This window comes from Myotis davidii, unplaced genomic scaffold (assembly GCF_000327345.1).
Source record: "Myotis davidii unplaced genomic scaffold, ASM32734v1 scaffold1670, whole genome shotgun sequence".
In the NCBI taxonomy this organism is placed as follows: Eukaryota; Metazoa; Chordata; class Mammalia; order Chiroptera; family Vespertilionidae; genus Myotis; species Myotis davidii.
This window is the reverse complement of record NW_006281877.1, coordinates 107268-117603: the sequence shown is the minus strand read 5'-3', so window position 1 is coordinate 117603 and position 10336 is coordinate 107268.

Genomic DNA, 10336 nt, shown 5'->3' with positions numbered 1-10336 from the left:
TTTTTCTTGGACAAATTATAATCTTCACATTTTTGGAGATCAGAACCGCTCCAACTTCTTTCAAACAACACCACTTCATACCAGTGACAGCTCAATTATTACTGGCAGTAATTAGGTAACTTATGCCAATTAATATCCTTTTAGTTTAAGTATCTGGTTGGAATCACCATTCTGAGGTCCTTGAATTTGACCAGCATGCCAATATTGAAGAGTTCTATCTGGAATTGAACATCTCTTCCTTGGATGCAGCTGACAATGAGGAACAGTGACATAATGAAGCATCTTGCTCTGTGGCCTTCTAGATCAAGAAAATGGAGGGAGTCAGGACTGAAGGAATGGCATAAGGACATGTAGAAAAGTAACAACTCCAAGAAGTCATTCTAGACAAGGCATATAAGAAGCCATAGTTCTTTTTGAGAACTTCCATGTGATAGCATAGATTTACAGTCGTCATTAAATTTTCCAATGTGTAGAGCAGGTTTTATGTGTATATACAATGAAAATTAATGCAGACCATTACTTGTACAACTGATGTAAACCTTTATATTTGTATAATGTCCAAATATAAAGATCAACACTTACTAGTAGTGTGGTCTCCAGAAAAGATAAAGGAACAGTTCACATTATAGTTCTAGAGTGGAATTTTTTTATAAAAGCACATTTAACATTAAATATAGCCTTCTGATAAGATAATCCCATTTATAACACAGGAAACAGTGTTCAGAGAGTTAAATCATTAAAAAGAAACCATAAAAATTGCCATTTTTGTGGGTCAAAAATGAAAATATCAGTAGCTTCATATTTAGTTGATTTTGGCTAAAAGTCACAGTGTTAATAGCAAAACAAGAGCCCCACTTCTCAAACCAGATCCTGTTCTCTTTCCACTTCACTACATGACATTTTTTAGGATGGCAATCTTTGAGATAATATAAACATGTGGAAAATTGGCTTTTTGACTTTCTATGTGGCTTTAAAGCAATGAATGGTACAAAAATTATTAGAAAATCAATCATATTGCTCGTTTAGTGTTATGTTGACAAGAGTTGTTAGCTCTATTGCTTATCAGCACTACCTGATTAATAAAATGCATATTCTTGGGCCACATACCAGGTGACTCTGATTAAGGGTGTTTGTAACAGGGCTCAAATTCTGCATTTTCATACCTATCTAACATGGGTCTGATACAACGAATTCTGGAGAGGTATTGGGGAATCACTAACATAGAAAAAGAGTCACAGTTGCGGTGAACTAGATTTTTCTTTATGTGTCAGTGTTTCAGCACCATACAGATAGACTCTGAGTATTAGGATTGAGTTTGGATGATATGAATAGGAGACTCAATGATTAAGCATCAGGGTAATTCTCAATTTATAAGCTCACAGGCTATGACTGTAGCCTCAGTTCAGGCTGAACTGAGAACACTTGCTAGGGGTTTGAGTAAATTAGAAAGAGTAGATTCCTTTGTTCCTTCTCACACATTCCTGTTCTCTCTTCTCCAGAAAATGAACCCACATTTTTTATTCTCCTTGACATTTCCTGAAACCAACAGCTGTAACTAAGTAAGTGTGACCAATCAGATTTCTGGTGGGAGAAACATCCTAGAGATAAAGCATTTTTCACAGAAAGTTAAAAAAAAACCCACCAAAACACCTCTTTATTTTGATCACATAGAAACCTTGTTTGTTAACCAAAGAAAATCAGTATGCCAAGAGACAGCAAATAAAACATAAAAATAAGGTAATTATCTTTCCTTCCTTCAGATTTATATCCCATTTTCTTCAGCCATTAGGAAATTGGCTTTTTATTTATTTGTTTCTATAACTCACTGAGTTTGGCTTATATGCTCCCTAAAATAGCACATGATTATATTTTCTCAGTGCCAGTCATTTATCAATGTCACAGGGGTCTGGGGTATTCTCTACTTACTAGTAAATCTCCTCCCTCCCCACCATCCTCCAACACACACACACACACACACACACACACACACACACACACGCACACACACACCAATCCTGTTTTTCTCTGTGTCTATATCCCCCACACTTTAGGAGACTGCGGAATAGAAACAAAGACTTAAAATTTCCCCCTTTTCAGCTTAAACTTGCAAATCATTAGGTGCTGTTTGCAAGTTCTATGTACCTAGGTAAGATTTTTAAAACAGCCACTTACTTATTTTAGCACATTTATTGAGGGCATATCATATAGCAGATGCTGTGCTAAACCACTGGTATATTCCCTCAAAAAGCTAGGCATTAATCATGGCTTCTTGAGCTTATATCCTAGGAGGGAAGATGGACATTAAATATTTCATTGAAACCATGATGGTTGTTATGAAACACAGAATACCAATAAGGGAGAATGTAATGGGGAGACTTAATCTAATCTGGGATTCAAAAAAGGCCCCCAGCATGATACACTTAGCATATTGGTAGGTGCAGAAGAAGCAAAGGGAGAGATTGGCAAGAAATCAGGTGAGGCACAGGGGCCAAATTGGAAATCTAAGCAGCATTTAAAGTTCTTGATTACTCATTAAAAGGTTTAATATAGAAGAGTAACATTAACTGCTTTCATTCCACTGTTAGTTCACCATCTTCAAATGAGTGGAATATTTGCTTCCCAATGTGTATAGGGTCCATTTTCAAAACCATTTTTGCAATGGCCTAATGCTGCTTAAGTGTTTACATCTACTATTTGTAAAACTAGCTTCATTCCTTTCTTAGTATATGCTTATACAATAACCAACCATGTTTCCTGGGTGTTTATGTAGCAAAACAATGCAGTGAGTTAAGTAATACTCTGAAGGATCATCTTACTACAAGTTGATATTGTCTCATGGGTGAGAATTCCTGGAATCCATTGCTTCCAAGAGTTCAATACATTTCATGTAAGAAACATAATTTTCTGTAGTTTAATGATTTCATGTAGTTCAGAAACCAGCCTTACCTAAATCAAGATATATTTAACCCCAGTAGAATCCTTCAGCTCATTTATACTCTCAATATCTCACTTTATTCCTATGTCGATGCTCCTATTTATAACCATTATTTTAAAACAGAAAAGGGATTTAGAGATAAATTGAGTCCATACCACTTTCATTCAGAAACACCAAGAGGTTTAACGATCAGCTCCAGATCACACTGTAGGTTAGGTTAGGGCAGGGCTGTACATGTTGGTCTCTTGATCTAGTTTCAAGTTTTGACTCATGCCATGAAGTTTTTGCCAGTCCTCAAATGTAGGTTCACAGGTCATCTTCAAACCATGGAGATTAAAAACGTGGGATTCAGGACCTGCTACAATAGTTACTGTTAGGAGATTTGATATAGACCATATACTTTTACACCTGTAATCAGAAATCAAAACCAGAACAACCCCACCCAAAGTAAACCCAAAACTTTAGTTGCTGTCTTGAAAAACAAAGATTTCTTGGACCTTAACACATAAGAGATGTGTATTCAATAATTATTAATGTTCAAATATTGACAGTAATTTCTAATAAAATATGTTTCTTTTTTTATAAAAGAAAACTTGTTACTAAAAAATTGCAAAGGGTTTTACAGAATTGTGAAGCAGCTTTTATAAATCCATAACTTGATGAAATAATATGCTATGAACCTAAATTGAATGCACACAATTTCCTTTAAATATAATTTAGTTTTGAAAAGTTAAAAAATAATGCTTTAAACATATTTTGATTTAATTCTTCCCAAAATATCCTTTTTAAAAATGAAAACAACTAACTTGCATTTGCTTGTTCAAGAGGAGCCTGTTGCTTCCACGCATTTCAACAATAGTAATTTAGCTTGTTTTTTTATTTTTACTCTGATACACTCAGTGGGTTATTTACTCCCCTGGTGCTCAATAAATGTTTGCTATGGGACTGACAGATGTGTTTGATCGCCTAGGCACTATTGTAGTGAGCACAAACAGATATATATAGTTGCTGAAAGGGAGTAGCTGATAGATTTAGGAAGGGAGGCAGGGCATGGGAGGAAGTTAGAGCTCATCAGCAAGACACTGAGTCTTATAGGTGCCATTTGAAATTCATGTCTGTTAATTATTTAGAGGCATATGTAGGGAATTAGTGAATCTGATATACACAAAAACGTGTGACAGATTACTGATATTATTAGATAAACAAAATATGGTTGTATCTTAACATTTTGTTTTCCTCCCAAATATTTTTGTACATTTCAAGAAGTAAGCCTGTCTGGTGTGGTTCGGTGATTGAGCATCAACCCATAAACCAAGAGATCACTTGTTCAATTCCCGTTCAGGGCACCTTTCTGGGTTGCTGGCTCGATCCCCAGTAGGGAGTGTGCAAGAGGCACCTGATCAAAAATGTTTCTCATCGATGTTTCTATCTCTCTATCCTTCTCCCTTCCTCTCTCTTTCTCTAAAAAAAAGAAAAAAGGAAAAAAATTCAATTAAAAGAGATTCTTCCCAGAGCATGTTTTAAAAAGAAAGGAAAAAAAAAGAGATAAGCAAAACTTACTAATAGGGTATTCTAGGCCCTAGAATACACCAAATACCTATAATCACTTCCCATGGCCCAGACTATGTGCTTGGCTTTCAACTAAGGGCTCCAAGATAATGTGGAGGGGGTGGGGAGAGGGGGGCATAAGTGTGTGGATGGCCAAGGAAACAAGCATCTATAATGTACAGACAGCTAAATGAGTTATGAATTCTTCACAGATAAAGAAAGGAAAAGGCCATGAAATAAATTCAAAAGAGCTAGATCCCATATGTGTCCAGGGTATAAAGGACAATAACTTTAAAGTACTTAATAAAGATAAAGCTGAGGGCCAACTTCCAAATGAATTTCAAGGAATGACACAGTTTGAGCACCTGAGTCAGAATGTATTAATCAATTTTATTGAAGTTATTCTTTAGAAATCATATAGCCAGGTTTTTCAGAGCATGGGTGAAAACATCTGCAGTCAGAAAATACCAATGGTGTTAGTTGAAAGTACTTACATTTTGAAAGATTAGGTTGAACCCCAGGGTTGAATTATTTTTATATAGTTGTGAAAATAATGAACATGTTAAGGAGTTAAAGGTTTCAAGTCATATGTACTTTGGAAACCAAAAATCAATATTGTCATTGTTCAAAGATCTCAGTGTGCTCATAATTTTAAAACATATTTTCCTACCCTTTAAAAATAAATTTATGATTATGAATGGTAATTGAATTAAGTATTTTTGTACAGAAAGAGAAGTAGTAAAAGAAAGAGGATTTTTTCAGAATGAGTGATAGAACTCTCTCTTCTCCCAGCATAGAAAAATGCCCCTAGTTCCCATAACCCATTTGCATGAAGACCATTTATAATAAAATTATATGCTTAATAGTAGCCATGAGGTAGGCCTCCTTACAGCTGGTATTACCAGACCAATTGCTCAACACCTGGCTGCTCTTATCTTCCTCTTATGCACATGCTCCATGGAGGTTATTAAGTAGACAAAGCAGATGCCCTGTGCTTTCTTTTTGTTGTTTATTTTTCCACACTGATTAGGTCTATATAGATAGATGATAGATAGATAGATAGATAGATAGATAGATAGATAGATAGACATAGCTATAGATATATATGACATACTTTTATGCATTATTCATTTAATCTAACCAATAAAGAAAGTAGCCTAGAAAATGGCTTTATGAATATTCTCAGTGAAATGTGTTTACCGTTCAACATGGAGTTTCACACCAGTATGTTTTTATCCTGAGACAGCATCTGTGGAACCTAATGAAAATCCATGCCAAAACCGGTTTGGCTCAGTGGAAAAAGAAAATCCAGAGCATCTGTATCATAACAGACATTCATTGCAGAAATCTTGGTTCTGGCCCACTGTTGAGCATGGAGAATGTCTACCACTGTCTTCAAGAACATTCTTCAGACATTCCAGAATCATTATGACTAGCCCCATGGAAAAACACATTTATCAAGGTTTTGTAGCAAATTATTGATTTCTTTTTTCTGCAGTTGATGTGCAAGAGAGTAAAATGGCATTCATTCTGAAGTTTGAGGTCATAGTTGCCTAAGAAAGAAATATACGTAACAAAAATATATTGTTAATTCAGAGGAGGAATTCTGACTGTTCTATTGTAGCAGCAAACAAATGTGAAAAATTAGAAAATAAAATCTCACAGGGATGAAAGGAATCATGAAGAAGCCTATCCCATACATTAGATGCTTAGGGAAAGGGTGAAAAACTACATACTCTGAGTAATTAAATTGCCCCATGCTCTGTGCTAGAGGCTTTACCTATGTGAACACATTTTAATCACCATAGTAACCCTATGGGAAATAAAAATAGCAGCAATAATAATACTAGTAGTAATAACACACAGTTTGGGCCACTGGCTATGTGTCAGAACTAAGTTTTACATATATTAACTCAGTATATTAAATTTTCTCAACAAAGTTGAGTGGTAAGACATATTATGATACCCATTTTAGAGTTGAAGAGACAGGATCACAGAGAATATGTAATATTCCCAATAGCCAGAAAGTCAGAGACCCAATACATACAATATAAAAAACAGTTGGAAGATTCATTCAGGATAAGGAAAGATTCAAAATGGAATCAAGTTGATGGCCATCTCCAAAATTATGCATGGGTGTTATCCAAAGAAGGTATTAGATTCAATCTCTATATCTCCAAAATTTCTTGCCATGAACAATGAGTGAAGACAGCAGAATCATATTCTGAATTGCTCAAGACTGAACACTGCCTCAGACAACTAGAAATTCCACCGAAATCTCTTCATCACAAGAGTGTTCAAGTAAAACTAGGCAACCACCAGGCAGAGTAAAATGAGGCAAAAAATCCAACCTTCTGAATCTCAATGATCTGGGTTCGAATTTGGGTTTTGCCTGGGAAAACTACTTAGGCACTCTGGGACCATTCCCTTGGCAATACAAATGGAATAAATAAAGGTACCTGGTTCACAGATAAAAATGTTTGCCACATGTAGGTAAACTCAATACAATGTATCACTTGGCAAAAATGCCAAGGTCATTTTCACAACAGGTTTATAGTTAGCACATTTCTAAATTGTGAAATTGTCATATGCCCTGACTAGCTACATGCAAAAAAATATGTACCTGATGGTTTTTTCATTCTTTTTTTTATTTTATGTGGATTTTGTTATTGACAGTGCTCTGAAAAATTTATATCTAAGGACAGCACAAATAGACCAATGGTGAATATATTCAGGAGATTCTGGCTCATGATTTCTGTTTCTGTGAGAATGAATTATAAAAATTCACTTTATGCCATAGTGGGTGCAATGGGTATGAGGGGCTTTCTAAATATTGAGAGGATGATGCCTAACTTTTTACTTAATAATTCTGCAATTTCCTACTAATGTGATTCATGTGCACAACGTCCTCTTTTGTGGATTTGCCCTTTTCTTACATTTTTCTGTTGTGATATATTTTTCCTAAAATACAGCTGCCAGTTTGATCTACATGCTGTGTCAGCTGTGGGGATAGGAAATGCCTCTCTCACAATTCAGCTGGTCCAATGTAGTGGCTTTGATTTCCTTTCCCAGCTGTTGTGGAAATTGGCTGCTCCTTGAGTGTATTAGAACCAGTTTAGGTTTCATAGCATGTAATAGCTCTAGAATTACCAGAAATAGCTGTCATGATAAACATGAAAATGATAGCACTAATTCTTCTTCTTGAAGAGAGAAACTTTCTTCCATGCATTTCATCCCCTATTCTGACAGGTAAAGGAAACTACCGTACAGCAACTATGATTCTAAATTTGCAATCAAGTATTTGTGAAGGTTCTGAAAAATGTATTTCTTTAATTCCTCCTTGCTTTAATTTTCAGTTGCTCCATTTTCTTTAATTTTCCTCTCTTCATGCACTATTTATCTACATGAACATAATCCCTCACCTCCTCAATTTCACAAAGAACAAAAGATTAGATGCATATGACACCTATTTTCTGTGTTAAATATGGTCTATTGCAAGGAAAAACAAAATGATAAAATAGGGAGTAGAGAAAAAAGAATATACAATTTGAGATATATGGTGAGTTCCCAGTTACTTCATCTAGTGTTCTCTCAGCAACTCCAAGCCGCCCAGGCCATTCAGTCTTCCTTTCTATCTCTTCCAATCCAGCAAGGATGCTCTGAGCTTAAAATAAACTTTTTTCAATGGGCCATATATCTATTTTCTACCTAAGATAAAGCCTTTCATTGTCTAGTAATAAACCAAAAGTCCTAAATAGAAATAATAAGATGAAAAATATAACATACAAAATTAAAATTATACAGAAAATAGTTGTATCAGAGTCATCCATCATTTGGGGGAGAAGATTATGCACTGGTGTCAGAAGAGTCTGAAATGCAAGATGATACCTTTGTAGACAAACTAAAGACAAAGCTTTTTTCAGAACTCTTACCAGAAATTGTCCTGTCCTTAATCAGAATTCTGTCTCCAATTTGGCCTGCAGGTTATCAGTGAGGGCATTTTTTTTTATTAATCCTCATTATTTGAGTTGACCCTATTTATTCAGCCCCAGAACATCCAATGAATCTAGCTTCCTGGATTCTTTTCCTCACTCTCAAACTTGAATAATATATTTTTTAAAAAATAATATAAATACTAGTTATGCTTACCCATATTTAGACATACTACATATTTCCTTCTGACCTTGAAGAAAGCAGTCTTCTTGGTTTTTTATTAAAATATGTATGTATATATTTTTATTGATTTCAGAGAGGAAGGTTGAGGGAGAGTTAGAAACATCAATGATGAGAGATAATCATTGGTCAGCTGCCTCCTGCACGCCCCTACTGGGGATCGAGCCTGCAACCTGGGCATGTGCTTTTGACTGTAATGAAACCTAGGACCTTTAGTCCACAGGTGGACGCTCTAACAACCAAGCCAAACCGGTAGGGCTTCTTGGTCTTTGATGAAATTACCAGGTACTCAAGAAGACAGGTGGAGAGTCACAAATTATTTCAACATGACATTGGGCAACTCCATTGCCTTTGGAAAGGAATGGATGTCAATTGATATCCTGAAAGTTATTTTTAAAAAATCCCAATTGCATTTTCCCTACCAACTAAAACTCCAACTTGGATCCAGAACAGTGGCTGTCACCAGGCTTTGAAGGATTTGTAAACCCCCAGGACACTAGTTATCCTCATTCATCCTTGTTTTTCTTTTTGTTTTTGTTTTTAACTCATTTATTAAGGCCTTATGTGCCTGTCCCTTGTTTTGGTTTGCTACAAAGGAATGCAAAGAGAAGCAGTCACGCTTTTGGCATTTACAATCCCAAGTGGACACTACTGTTAACCTCTACCAAGGTTATTTTAACTATTTTATGACATAGATTCTCTCTCTCTCTCTCTCTCTCCTTTAATTTTGTTGATTTTACACTCTAAGTATTCATTTGAACATGGTCAGCTCAAGCTGAGTCTTTTGATGGTGCCAGGTGGTTTCGCTGAGTGTTTGACCTCCCTTTCATTAAAAAAGTTTTATTTGCACTGAGCCAGCAAGCCTTCTATTCCAGACCCAAACGAAGAGCTGAACAGGCACAGGACAATTGGCCTGTTTGGAAGCATCTGGTTCAAGTCACTTTTTACTGTAACAAATCCATCCCCACCTGTGAATTCATCCTTGAGGGCAGCCAGGCTTTCCCTGAGTTAATGCCAAGTTTAGCTTTCACATCTGACAAGAAGGGTACTTTCAGCCAACTGACATCCCACTCACAGCAAATGCAAAATTGTTTAAGTAATTTTAAGAACCAGAAAAGACCTTATTTAAAAATGGCTTTATAAATACAGTATGATTTGGCAGGCAATCCTATTAGAAGAAATAGAAAACACAACTAGCTTTCATTCTTTGGGATGTAGTTGTCATCTCAGTGAAACCATATGTCCCAGGGGAAGACACAATTACATCTGACTGTCTTTTCTTTTGAAACTTTTTTTTCTATCTACACTGTGATAAATTTCCTCCACACTCTAAAAGCAGATACGGAACAGTGGTAGATTATGATTATGAAGATCTGGGTCACTGCTAAGACTCACATGTATGTGGTTTGATTGTGACTGAAGGATACTGTGTTTTTACAACATGAGCATTTTCAGTACTTACTTTGACATGTCACCATAGTTTTATTGTCTCCCTCTCATGTTTATTCATATCTTCTGAAAATGTTTATTTATAGGCCCAAGAATAGCAGCACTGTTTGTTCTTTGATCATTCATAGTTGCCTCAATATTTATAAGATCATATGCATTGTTTTGCATTTAATCACTTTTTAAATGTTAGAGTTCAGAGCTAAGTCTTAGATTACTGAGACTGATATCAAA